Genomic DNA, 14,751 nt, shown 5'->3' with positions numbered 1-14,751 from the left:
TACAGGTTCACCACCGGCAACTGGTGGTCGGGTACCTCCTTTAATCTGGACAAATTTTCGAGAGCGCACTTGAAATCTCCACCCCCCCCCCTCTATCCTCCCTCCCCTCCCCCTCCTCCTCCCCCTCCCCAGATTCTTGCTATTGAGGGCGTGCAGTGTAGGTTTACTAGGTTAATTCCCGGAATGGCGGGGACTGTCATATGTTGAAAGACTGGAGCGGTTAGGCTTGTATACACTGGAATTTAGAAGGATGAGAGCGGATCTTATCGAAACGTATAAGATTATTAAGGGGTTGGACACGTTAGAGGCAGGAAACATGTTCCCAATGTTGGGGGAGTCCAGAACAAGGGGCCACAGTTTAAGAATAAGGGGTAGGCCATTTAGAACTGAGATGAGGAAAAACATTTTTCAGTCAGAGAGTTGTGAATCTGTGGAATTCTCTGCCTCAGAAGGCAGTGGAGGCCAATTCTCTGAATGCATTCAAGAGAGAGCTAGATAGAGCTCTTAGGGATAGCGGAGTCAGGGGGTATGGGGAGAAGGCAGGAACGGGGTACTGATTGAGAATGATCAACCATGATCACATTGAATGGTGGTGCTGGCTCGAAGGGCCGAATGGCCTCCTCCAGCGCCTATTGTCTATTGTCTATTGTCTATTGTTCCCTGTGTTGCCTAGGCCGGGTGAGGCAGCTGATCTCGATCTCATCGCGACTTCTGCGGCCAGCTTCTGATCGGCGGGTCAGATTTGCCCCCTGCAGGCTAGTCTCTGGGACTCTAGCCTGGCTGGAGCCGCGGATCCGTTCCCATAGCAGACTTCCACGGCCGGCTTTGCGGGCCAGTATCTCGGCCCCCCAGTGGCCTAGGCAGGTCGTCCCAGTTCCGTTCCACTCCTCTCGGAGGCCGTGGCCTTTGCTGGTCCGGCAAAACAGATGACCCAGCAAGGCTCAGGAGCCAAGGTGGTGGACCAGTATGTGTATAAATAACTTGGGCGTAAATGTAGTTGGGATGGTTAGTAGACAAAATGTGTAGGAAGGAACTGCAGACACTGGTTTAAACCGAAGATAGACACAAAAAGCTGGAGTAACTCAGTGGGACAGGCAGCATCTCTGGAGAGAAGGAATGGGTGATGTTTCGGGTCGAGTGTGGGGTGGGATAGAGTGAGAGGGAATGCCGGGGCTACCTGAAGCGAGAGAAATAAATATTCATACCAATGGGCTGTAAGCTGCCCAAGCACAATATGAGATGCTGTCCCTCCAATTTACGCTTAGCCTACACTTTGACAATGGAGGAGACCTAGAATAGAAAGGTCCACTAACTCCCCTGACAGTGTGTTCCAGACACTCAGCTCTCTCTTGCAAAAGTCCTGGCAGGCACGTCCGATAATGTCACAATGTTAGCTGAAAGAATGGGAACCTGATAAGGCCACTGCTACTCCTGAGAGCATGGGTCCATTATTTTGACTCGTCTTCTGGGCAGCAGGTTACAGAATGTTTTTATGCCCAGTTAGTTCAATATTTCAGGCCTGGTCTATTGTTGGCCTGGAAAGGTGATCATTTTAATTATACCTTTCAGAGGAGCTTCTAAATTCACATTGAGTAATAATCTGAATCATTGCACAATGGGCAACACAGTTAACATCACCCAGTTTTACACCGGTATCCAAATTCAAAATTAAAGCATATCCAAAATATTTGTTAAAACATATGAATATAGGTTGTGGGAAGGAATTGTAGATGCTGGTTAACACCGAAGATAGACACAAAGTGCTGGAGTAACTCAACAGGGCAGGCAGCATCTCTGGGGGAAGGAATGGGTGACGTTTTGGGTCGAGACCCTTCTTCAGATCTCGACCCGAAACCCCACCCATTCCTTCTCTCCAGAGATGCTGCCTCTCCCGCTGAGTTACTCCAGCATTTTGTGTCTATCTTCTGAATATAGGCTGCATGGTTTCAGTATAAAGCATGCCTTAAAACAAAAATCAAGTTGAATCTTGACCATATTAATACCAGATGAGAATAGGTTAACAAAGCTGTTTGTAAGAGAGAGTTTAACCCATATATAAAGCAGTGTGAAGTCCTACTAAATTGTTCTGCAATGTTCACATTTCCGACTTTAACAAAAAAAAAGGTCTTGTGTAATAAACCCCATCTGTACATTTGCAATATATGCCAGCCACACTCACAAGCCATGCACTGAGGATGCGTGTACAGAGGTTGTCGTGGTCAATCAAAATAACAATGGGCACCAATAATAGGATTAGAAAAGGCCATCTGCAATGGATTGTCATCAGTTTCCCACGGTACAACTCTGCAATTATTAGAGAGAGAGAAAGAGAGAGAAGAGAGAGAGAGAGAGAGAGAGAGAGAGAGAGAGAGAGAGAGAGAGAGAGAGAGAGAGAGAGAGAGAGAGAGAGAGAGAGAGAGAGAAGAGAGAGAGAGAGAGGAGAGAGAGAGAGAAAGAGAGAGAGAGACAGAGAGAGAGAGAGAGAGAGAGAGAGAGAGAGAGAGAGAAAGAGAGAGAGAGAGAGAGAGAGAGAGAGAGAGAGAGAGAGAGAGAGAGAGAGAGAGAGAGAGAGAGAGAGAGAGAGAGAGAGAGAAAGAGAAAGAGAGAAAGAGAAAAAGAGAAATTGATTCCCCAAGGAACTAATTGACCTTTTATCTTCTGAAGAAAAAATACTCTGCATATGGGCGGGACGGTGATGCAGCGGTAGAGTTACTGCCTTACAGCGTCAGAGACCCAGGTTCGATCCTGACCATGAGTGCTGTCTGTACGGAGTTTGTACGTTCTCCCCGTCACCTGTGTGGGTTTTCCCCGGGATCCTTTTCTTGAAATAAATGCCCAACAGCTCAAATACATCTTGATAAATTCAATAATTGATCAGGATTTCTGATTTCAAAGGTATTAATAGCATCCTGGAACCTGAGGGGTAACTTTTTCCACACAAAGGGTGGTGGGTGCCGGAGGAAGTAGTTGAGGCAGGTACTAATCTGAACGTTTAGGAAACATTTAGACAGGTACATGGATAGGACAGGTTTGGAAGGATATGGGCAAATGGATATTGTAAGAAAATAACTGCAGATGCTGGTACAAATCGATTTATTCACAAAATGCTGGAGTAACTCAGCAGGTCAGGCAGCATCTCGGGAGAGAAGGTATGGGTGACGTTTCGGGTCGCAACCCTTCTTCAGACTGATATCGATAGTGTAGATGGAACATGTTGGTCAGTGTCTGCAAGTTAGGCCAAAGGGCCTATTTCCATGCTGAATGACTCTATGACTCTAAACAGACAGTCAAATGCTGGAATATTTGTGCCCTTATTGATTTTAAGTAAACAAAGAACATTGAACAGTAGGGGACAGGAACTTCATCCCACTGGATCTAAGACTTGAGTTAGAAGAAGGGTCCTGATCCGAAACATTGCCTATCCATGTTCACCAGAGAGGATGCCTGACCCGTAGAGTTGCTCCAGCACTTTGTGTCTTTGCACAAGTATCTATTCAACATTTATCCTTCAACCAGCATTTTGGCAAAGATAGGGTAGGCAGTCAGTATCTCTTTCCCAGGATGGAAAAAACAAATACTAGGGGGCTTAGCTTTAAGGGGAAAGTTTAAAGGAGATGTGCAGAGCAGGTTTTTATACCCAGAGTGTGGGGCTAGTGCCTGGAACACGCTGCCAGGGGTGGTGTTTGAAGCACATATGTTAGTGGCATTTTAAAATACTTTTGGATAGGCTTACGGATATGCAGGGAATGGAGGGATATGGATTATGTGCAGGTAGATAAGTGGTGATCTTTGACATCATTTTTGGCACAGACATTGTGGGACGAAGGGCCTGTTCAGCACAAGAACAGGCCCTTCGGCCCACCATGTTTGTGCCAAACATGATGCCAAGACCATTACTTATCTACCTGCCCATACCCCCTCCATATCCCTGCATATCCATATACTTATCCAAAAGTCTTTTAAATATACTTTTCTTTGATGTTTGTTAAAAATAAAGATGATCTATCTGATTTCTTCTGTGTTGTTGGTAAGATGTTGGTTATCAAAATGATCCAAGCGCTTTTCATATGCTCACAACTGTTTTTGACACCTTACAAACAGTTTTAAAGGAAGGCAAAGTGTTTTTACTTTCATGAATGCTCCTGAACTCCCCTTTGCGTGAAGGTTGTAGTGGAGCAATTCATGCTTCTGTCTGGACCTGTTGCGTGCCACCTTTCATGGAGAAACAGGTGCCTCCACAGTTGGCATTGGCATGCAACCTTCCCACTTGCAATTACAATGTTTGGACAATGGAAAGCTGTTTCACCGCTCTGCTTTTGTTGTCCTGTTCAATTGTATTAAAGTTGCATGGGCACAGCGGATTGCTGAAAGATAATTTGTTGTTCTCGTGTGTTCAATGCTCCCGCCCTTAACCATACTCGCATGTAGTGTAACTTTGTAATTGTCAGGCGACAAACACATATGATACATCCTTAATCTGTGCCAGCAGAGCTGTTTGCACTACTTTAACAAAAACCTTCTTTGTATATGACCTATAATTTTGCACTGATTTAAAGGCTTAATATTTGTACTCCAATTCATACGTCTTGTGGACCTGCTTCCAACTTGTTAGACTCATTGATGCCACATTGACTCTTAATAATCGCATCTGATAAAGCTCGGACGGCACGGTGGCTCAGCAGTGCAGCTACTGCCTTACAGCGCCAGAGACCCTGGTTCGATCCTGACTATATGGGTCCATGTCTGTACGAAGTTTTACTTTTAGTTTAGAGATACAGCGCGGAAACAGGCCCACCGGGCCCGCGCCAACCAGCGATCCCCACACAATAACACTATCCGACACCCACTGGGGACAATTTTTACATTTACCAAGCCAATTAACCTACAGACCTGCACGTCCTTGGAGTGTGGGAGGAAACCGATGATAGAAACATAGAAAATAGGTGCAGGAGTAGGCCATTCGGCCTTTCGAGCCTGCACCGCCATTCAATATGATCATGGCTGATCATTCAGCTCAGTAGCCTGTACCTGCCTTCTCTCCATACCCCCTGATCCCTTTAGCAAAAAGGGCCACATCTAACTCCCTCTTAAATATAGCCAATGAACTGGCCTCAACTACCTTCTGTGGCAGAGAATTCCACAGACTCACCACTCTCTGTGTGAAGAAATGTTTTCTCATCTCGTGTGTGAAGAAATGTTTTCTCATCTCGGAGAAAACCCACGCAGGTCACCGGGAGAACGTACAAACTCCGTGCAGACAGCACCCGTAGTTGGGATCGAACCCGGGTCTCCGGCGCTGCATTCGCTGTAAGGCAGCAACTCTACCGCTGCGCCACCGTGCCGCACTTCTCCTTGTGACCTGCCTGGGCATTCTCCGAGACCTTTGGTTTCCTCCCAAACTCCAAAGACGTACAGGTTTGTAGGTTAATTAGGTTGGTGTAAATGTAAAATTGTCCCTAGTGTGTAGGTTAGTGTCAATTGTGAGGATCGCTGGTCGATGTGGACTCGGTGGGCCGAAGGGCCTGTTTCCGCGCTGTATTTCTAAACTGACTAAACACAGTAGTGTGGTAGGCTTAGAATGGTGACCTGTGCTAATTGTGCTAATATCTCCATATGTTGTTCATTCTGCAGGGAAATTACCAAACACTTCAATAATTCTGACATTTGGGTGATGTATTAGACCCTCCACAGTAACTGAAGGATTCTCATTACAGCTACATTCTTTAGTTTAGTTGAGTTTATTGTCACGTGTACCGGGGTACAGTGAAAAGCTTTTGTTGCGTGCTGTACAGTCAGCGAAAGACTATATATGATTACAATCAAATCGTCCACAGTGTACAGATACAGGATAAAGGGAATGACATTTCGTGCAAGATACAGTCCAGTAAAGTCGGATTAAACATTGTCCGAGGATCTCCAATGAGGTAAGTGGTAGGTCAGAACCACTCCCTAGTTGTTGGTAGGATGGTTCAGTTGCCTGAGAACAGCTAGGAAGAAAATATCTCTGAATCTGGAGATGTGCGTTTTCACACTTCTACCCCTTTTGACCGATGGGAGAAGGGAGAAGAGGGAGTGGCCAGGGTGCGACTCATCCTTGATAACGCTGCTGGCCTTGCCGAGGCAGCGTGGAGTGTAGATGGAGTCAATGGAAGGGAGGTTGGTTTGCGTGATGGTCTGGGCTGCGTCCACAATTCCCTGCGATTTCGCCGATTGATTCTTTATCCCTCTAATGAAATCTCCCTCGGATTCATTTCTGAGTAGTTCACAAATTAAAATTTAAAACATTTGTCTGTATTTTTGGTCTATTGGAAGATAGATTCCATTTGGAGATAGCACACCTTACTTACTTGTAATACTTTAACCTGTTAAAACATCTCAAAGTATTACATGTGAGCATTATCAAAGATCATGAGACATGGGCCATTTGACCCATCAATATTCGGCCCATTCAGTCCATAGGGTGGCACAGTGGTGCAGCAGTAGTGTTGCTGCCTTACAGCACCAGGGACTCGGGTTCCATACTGACTTCGGGTGCTGACTGTGCGGAGTTTGTTTATTTTCCCTGTGACCACCTGGGTTTTCTCCAGGTGCTCCGGTTTCTTCCCCGAACTCAAAAGACATACAGGTTTGGAGGTTATTCGGCTTCAGTAAGAATTGTAAATTGTCTCCTGTGTGTAGGATAGTGTTAGTATGCGGGAATCGCTGATCGGCGTGGACTCAGTGGGTCAAAGGGCCTGTTTTCGCGCTGTATCTCTAAAGTCTAATGTCTTCAAAGAAGATTCAGCACTAAGCTACATTGGGGGAAAATGAGGGCAAGTGGCAAAGCTGCTTATTATTCTACCCTAAGTGGGTGCCATTTATAAATGAAAAATGTTCAGTTTAGTGACTTCAAGCATTCTGGACTCCATGGATCAGATCCAATCATTGGAAGTTGTGAAATATATGAAATATAGTAGGTTTTTTAATGTCTTTCCCTACGTTTTGACAACATTAAATGACACCGAAGCAATTCAAAGGGGCAGCAGGGTGGCGCAGCGGTAGAGGCTCGAGTTGCTTCCATGCAACGCCAGAGACCCAGGTTCGATGCTGACTAGGGGTGCTGGCTGTACGGAGTTTGTACGTTCTCGCCGTGACTTGCGTGGGTTTTCTCCGTGTGCTCCAGTTTCCTCCCACACTCCAAAGACATGCGTAGGTTAATTGGCTCGGTATAATTGTAAATTGTCCTTGGTGTGTGTAGGATAGTGCGGGAATCGCTAGTCGGTGCAGACTCAAGGGCCTTTTTACACGCTGTAGCTCTAAACAGAGCATACTAAACAATTAGGATTACCCAAATGCAAATCTTGGCATAGACTGTATCTATGACGTACAGTGCATTCAGAACGTATTCAGACCACTTCACTTTTTCCACATTTTGGTACGTTACAGCCTTATTTTAAAATGGATTCAATTCTTTTTTTTTTCATCATCAATCTACACACAATACCCCAGAACGAGGAAGCGAAAACATGTGTTTAGAAATTTTTGCAAAGTAATTAAAAAGAAATAACTGAAATATCACATTTACATAAGTATTCGGACCCTTTGCTCTGACACTCAAAATTGAGCTTATGTTCATCCTGTTTCCATTGATCATCCTTGAGATGTTTCTACAACTTGATTGGAGTCCACCAGTGGTAAATTAATTTGATTGGACATGATTTGGAAAGGCACACACCTGTCTATATAAGGTCCCACAGTTGACAGTGCATGTCAGAGCAAAAACCAAGCCATGAAGACAAAGGGATTGTCCGTAGACCTCCGAGACAGGATTGTGTCGAGACACAGATCTGGGGAAGGGTATAAAACAATTTCTGCAGCATTGCAGGTCCCGAAGAGCACAGTGGCCTCTGTCATTCTTAAATAGAAGAACTTTGGAACCACCAGGACTCTTCATAGAGCTGGCTGCCCGGCCAAACTGAGCAATCGGGGGAGAAGGGCCTTGGTCAGGGAGGTGATCAATAACCGATGGTCACTCTGACAGTGTTCCAGAGTTCCTCTGTGAAGATGGAAGAACCTTCCAGAAGGACAACTATATCTGCAGCACTCCACCAATCAGGCCTTTATGGTGGAGTGGGCAGACGGAAGCCACTCCTCAGTAAAAGGCACATGACAGCCCGCTTGGAGTTTGCCAAAAAGCACCTTAACAAGATTCTCTGGTCTGATGAAACCAAGATTGAACTCTTTGGCCTCAATGCCAAGCGGCACCGCTCATCACCTGGCCAATACCATACCTACGGTGAAGCATGGTGGTGGCAGCATCATGCTGTGGGGATGTTTTTCAGCGGCAGGAACTGGGAGACTAGTCAGGATCGACGGAAAGATGAACGCAGCAAAGTACAGAGAGATCCTTGATGAAAACCTGCTCCAGAGCGTTCTGGACCTCAGACTGGGGCATGGGTTCACCTTCCAACAGGACAACGACCCTAAGCACACAGCCAAGACAATGCAAGAGTGGCTTCATGACAAGTCTGTGAATGTCCTTGAGTGGCCCAGCCAAAGCCCGGACTTGAACCCAATCGAACATCTCTGGAGGGATCTGAAAATAGCTGTGCATCAACGCTCCCCATCCAACCTGACAGAGCTTGAGAGGATCTGCAGAGAAGAATGGGAGAAATTACCCAAATACAAGTGTGCCAAGCTTGTAGCTTCATACCTAGGAAGACTTGAGGCTGTAATCGCTGCCAAAGGTGCCTCAACAAAGTACTGAGTAAAGGGTCTGAATACTTATGTAAATGTGATATTTCAGTTATTTCTTTTTAATTACAGCAAAAATTTCTAAAAACCTGTTTTCGCTTTTTTATTATGGGGTATTGTGTGTAGATTGATGATCAAAATGTAATCCATTTTAAAATAAGGCTGTAATGTAACAAAATGTGGAAAACGTGAAGGGTCTGAATACTTTCTGAATGCACTGTATCCCATGTTATACAGTTGGAATCTTCATCATGTTTTAGTCAGTCTTTTTCCACAACCAGATTGACAACCAGTGAATTTATTTTCTGAACCCCTGATCTGAAAACCACAATAAATAATTTGTTCATTTGAGGAAACCTGTGGGGCAGCCCATCAAGAGGTACATTGTTTCTGATGCTGGCCTTGTGGTTCCCAAATCTTTCTCAATGACACATTTGTTTTTGGCACATCGTTTGAAATCCTATAACAAATTGGGTATGTTGATTTTCTGGTTTTCCACATGTGTTGTCTTTTGTCCACCGAAAAAACAAAACCACCTTTTTCCCAGGCTTACTTACTTACTAATAGCAACGCTTACAGGCGCAAGAAACTGCAGATGCTGGTTTACAATTTTAAAAAGGCACAAAGTGCTGGAGTAACTCAGCAAGTCAGGCAGCATCTCGACACAGGGAAAGTGTCCGATGAAGGGCCTCGATCCGAAACGTCACCTATTCCATTTCTCCAGAGATGCTGCCTAAACCAGCATTTTGTGTCTATCTACAGGGAAAGAGTGGCGGAATGTAACAGGCAGGATGCTGTGTGGAATTGGCAGAAACCTGATGGGCCAAATTGTCTTTGTTTGTGCTGTAACAATTCATCATTCTATGGTCAACGATATGTGAAAAGAGACCCTAAAATGCACAGTCAGGCCCACAATAACAAAGATTCAAATTTATACCTGTTTGAATTTTGCAGATGGTTTACATTGAAGATTGAACTTAAAATATCTTGGTGGTAAAAATTCAGATAATGCAGCTTCAGAGGGTTGAAACAGAAACCTCGTATTTACCGAAAGATATGCTTTCAATGGATATCTGGATATTTTTAAGGCAGATAGATAGATTCTTGATTGGTACGGGTGTCAGGGGTTATGGGGAGAAGGCAGGAGATGAGATTAGGAGGGAGAGATAGATCAGCCATGATTGAATGACACAGTAGACTTGATGGGCCGAATATCCTAATTCTGCTCCTATCACCCATGAACTTGCAGGGAAAGTGCACTAGAGGAAAATGGGTTGACTAGGATCGAGAGGGGATTTTATTGAAAATGTAGATGAGGAGGAATTTCTAAATGAACAGATGTTTTGTTTAGTTTAGTTTTAGTTTAGAGATTCAATGTGGAAACAGGCCCTTCGGCCCCACCGAGTCCGCACCAACCATCGATCCCCGTACACTAGCACTATCCTGCACACACTGGGAACAATTTACAATCTTTACCGAAGCCAATTAGCCTACAAACGTGTACATCTTTGGAGTGTGAAAGGAAACCGGAGCACCCAAGAAAAACCCATGTGGTCACGGGGAGAAGGTACAAATGTATTAAAAGAATAGAACTATTGTATCAGATGATAGTAGATACTTTACCGAGAGGAGCCCGCATAGATTCCCCATGATCCGGCACTATCTTATATGTGCTATATATGCTAGGTAGAGTTTTACATACTTCTAAGCTATAACTGAGTCAAGGGAAATGGAGAAATAGTTAGAAACTGATGTTACGATGGGCATAATGATCTAACTGGTGCAGGCTTGGTGGGGGATGGTTGCAATTAGCCTACTCCAACTCCTGTTTCTTACATCCTTATTAATAGATTAAGTTAATGGGCAAAAGTGTGCCAAATGGATTCAATTAATGGGCAAGTATGAGGTAATCCATTTTGAACCTGAAAAAGAACAGAGCATTTTATAAGCAGTAAAAAGCTGGAGGCAATGGGAATCTAAAATAAATTCAGTGATCCATGCACACAGATAATTCAAACATTAAGGGTGGATACAGCCATTTTTTGAGTAGTAAAAAGCTGGAAGCAATGGGAATCCAAAGGAATTCAATGATCCATGCATGCATATCACTAAAACACGAAGGGCAAAAATGACCAAATAAACATTCAAAAAGACAGCCAGAGAGAGGAAAAACTATAAGGGTTGGAGATGCAGCACAAATGACAGAATCAAAATGTTTCAGGTTTAGGCTTATTATTATCACGTGTACCGAAGTACAGTGAAAAGTTTTGTTCTGCATGCTATCTAAACAGATCAGATGTGGCATACATAAATACAATCAAGTCAAACTCAAGTACAATAGATAGAGCAAAGGGGAAGATACAGAGTGCAGAATATAGTTCTCAGCATTGTAGCGCATCAGTTCGATAGACAAAGTAGTTCGATGACTATGGGAGCTGTCTGTACAGAGTCTGTACGTTCACCCTGTCATTGCGTGTGTTTTCTCCGGGTGCTCCGGTTTCCTCCCACCCTCCAAAGACGTACATGTTTGTAGCTTAATTGGCTTTGGTAAAAAATTGTAACTTGTCCCTAGTGTGCGGGATAGTATTAGTGTACGGGGTGATCGCTGGTCGGCATGGACCCGGTGGGCCGAAGGGCCTGTTTCTGCACTGTATCTCTAAAGTCTAATGTAAAGTCTAAAGTCTAGCTCACCGGGTCAGGGGAAAGGGAAACAAGAGATATAGACGGTGATATGGAGAGATATAGAACAAATGAATGAAAGAAGTACAGAAAGTAACGATGATCAAAGAAAGGTGGAGCCCACAATTGTCCATTGTTGGCTGTGGGCTAGGTGATAACGATTTAGACAGTGAAACTCAACAGGGCGACGGTGAAACTAGTACGAAAACTAGGGTGGGGGTCAGATGGAGAGATGGGTCCAGGTTAGTACTTGATTAGTACAGGTATAAGAGGTTATGGGGAGAAGGCAGGAGAATGGGGTTAGGAGGGAGAGATAGATCAGCCATGATTGAATGGTGGAGTAGACTTGATGGGCCGAATGGCCTAATTGTACTATTCCTTATGACCTTATGATCTTATGCGAGGGGATGCAAGGGTTACTTGAAGTTACAGATATCAATATTCATACCACTGGGTTGTAAGCTGTCCAAGGGAAGTCTTTTGTGTGCACAATACCCTCAAGGTATATACAAAACCTTGCAGGGAATCTGTAACGACTTCAAAATTAAACTGCCTGCTGTTTGGAAAGGGGTTTTATAATGCAAAGTGTCTTATTGCTTTATAATAATTTGTAGAATATGATCAGGTGATTTATTTTTTATTGATTTTTTACAAAGTAATAGGAATAGAATACTTTGTTGTCACATGCGACAAGGCAGAGTGAAATTCTTTGCTTGTATACCCAATGCATACAAATAGCGGCCACCAACGGCGCAGTAACAAAGCACGCCAGCTCCTCCTTTTGTTCACTCTGTGACACGATGCCCAAATTAGTTGTATCTGTCTCCACCATCACCCCTGGCAGAATATATTAAACTGAACATTGAATGCCCATCTGCCCATTTGATCTCCACCTCACTCCTTTCCCAATTACCTTCAATTCCCAAGATCAAATAGAGTCGTAGAGTGATACAGCGTGGAAACAGGCCCTTCGGCCCAACTTACCCACACCGGCCAACATGTCCCAGCTACACTAGTCTCGCCTGCCTGCGCTTGGTCCATATCCCTCCAAACCTGTCCTATCCATGCACCTGTCTAACTGTTTCTTAAACATTGGGAAACAATCAGATTTGTGAGACACAACCTCCTACGCACAAAACCATGCTGACTATCCCTAATCAGCCCTTGCCCGTCCAAATGCCTGTTTAACCTATCCCTCAGAATACTCTCTGGTAACTTTCCAACTACAGATGTTAAGTTCACCGGCCTATAGTTCCCAGCATTTTCCTTGCAGCCCTTCTTGAAAAGAGGCACAACATTTGCCACCCTCCAGTCTTCCGGCACCTCTCCTGTATTTAAGGACGACTCGTAAATGGCCCAGTTTGCAATGGCCCACATTAAAATTTTCACTCTCTGTTTAATAGGAACCCCTGGGGCACTTTTTTCTACAGAGGGTTATGAGTATATGGAACAAGCTGCCAGAGGAGGTAGTTGAGGCAGGTACTAGTCATAGAGTCTTGCAGCATGGAACGCTTTGGCCCAACTTGCCCACGCCAGCCAACATGTCACATCTACACTAGTCCCATCTGCCAGCATTTGGCCCCTATCTCTCTAAACCTGTCCTATCAATATACTTGTCCAAGTGTTTCTTAAACATGGCAATAGTCCCAGCCTCAACTACCTCCTCCGGCAGCTTGTTCCTTGCACACACCACCCTTTGTGTAAAGACTTTTGGACAGGTACATGGACAGGAAAGGTTTAGAGGGATATCAGCCAAACGCAGGCAGGTGGGACTAGTGTGGATGGGGCATGTTGGTCAGTTTGGGCGGGTTGGGCTGAAAGGCCTGTTTCCATGCTGTATGACTATGATTCTATCTGATCCCCAAAGATAATTGCCTGTGATAAGCTTTGCCCCCAGTAAGTCAAAGCTATCCAGTTACTTAATCTTGGTGTCTTCGCTAATCTCTGCTGTCTCATTCGAATTGTTTGACTGTCTCACATAATTCTTCAAATTATTTTACAATTGCACAATTGTCCTGTTGTAATGCTCGACAAAGCTGTGTGCCTCTGTTTGTTCCCATGTGCCTGGTTATGACATCACTCTGCAGAGATGAGAACATTCAATGCTGCAATTTTCCCTTTCATGTGAAGCACTTTTTCCAACACAATTCCTGCAATTTCTTCTCTTCACGCAATTCAGTGTTGTTCCCGCAGTAATCCAGTCAATCTGTGTCAGCACCAGGGGTGCCATAGAGTCATAGAGTGATACAGCGTGGAAGCAGGCCTTTCGGCCCAACTTGTCCACACCGAGCAACATGTCCCATCTACACTGGTGCCACCTGCCTGCGTTTGACCCATACCCCACTAAACCTGGCCTATCCATGTGCCTGTCCAAATGTTTCTTAAACGTTGTGATGTGCAGCATGAACCATGCAATGTGTAGGAAGGAGCTGCAGATGTTGGTTTATACCGAAGATGGACACAAAGTGCTGGAGCAACTCAGCAGGTCAGGCAGCATCTCTGGAGAAAAGGAATAGGTGACGTTTCAGTTCGGAACCCTTCTTCAGACTTCAAAACCAATAATAAACAACAGAAAAAGTTCCGTATATATATATATATATATTAGACCAAGTGGACCCGTTGGGCCCAAACCTCTGCTGCATTGGTGCAGCACCCTGTCCTCCCCCTCTCCCCTCTCTCCGCAACCCCCCCTCCCCTCTCCCTTCTCCCCCACTCCCCTCTCCCTCCCTCCTCCCTCCACCCCTCCCCCTCCTTTTAAACTTTAAAATGTGAATAACTTTAAAAATATAACACAGGTTTCAATAAAACTACTTGCATTATCACTAAAGTGACAATGCTGAGTAAGGTGGGCCTAGAATTGTTGCGCTATCGTGTACTGCTTTGGCTGAAGTTCAGTCACAAACAAGATAACAAACGAGAGTTTTAGTATATAGATTATATACAAGGTTTTCCTGAAGCGCATTTTTTTAAAAATCATCAGGAGTTGTGGGCAACATTGCTGAGGGCATGTATTTATTGCCCATTACTGTTGAGAAGATAGTGGTCAAATCATCTCTTTGAACTGCTCTCTAAAGCCAGGAGTCAAGAGAATTAAAAGTGTTTTATTGTGGTATGTCCCGAAACGGAACAATGAAACTCTTACTTGCAGCCGCACAGCAGATTATGTTACTCTGTAAAACCTATAATAACCATTTTTTTAAAGTACAGTATATATATATATTAAAAAGCAGACAAATAAATAGATAATAGTCTATTTTGCTATAGATAATAGCAAAGTGAAAAATAATGACCCCAGGTCTATATAGTCTGGAGGCCGACTGGAGGTTGTAGTGTTTAATA

At 44.3% G+C, this 14,751-nt stretch overlaps 1 protein-coding gene across 1 annotated transcript in view; it reads left to right on the top strand.

The window, feature by feature from the left end:
- The window catches only part of LOC144592597 (serine/threonine-protein kinase H1-like), a 39,204-nt gene that overhangs the window by 7,696 nt on the left and 16,757 nt on the right, over positions 1-14,751 (top strand). The gene's annotated exons all lie outside the window — the stretch shown is intronic.

The sequence above is a fragment of the Rhinoraja longicauda genome, chromosome 4, assembly GCF_053455715.1.
Source record: "Rhinoraja longicauda isolate Sanriku21f chromosome 4, sRhiLon1.1, whole genome shotgun sequence".
Lineage (NCBI taxonomy): Eukaryota > Metazoa > Chordata > Chondrichthyes > Rajiformes > Arhynchobatidae > Rhinoraja > Rhinoraja longicauda.
This window is presented reverse-complemented; position numbering and strand designations above follow the sequence as displayed.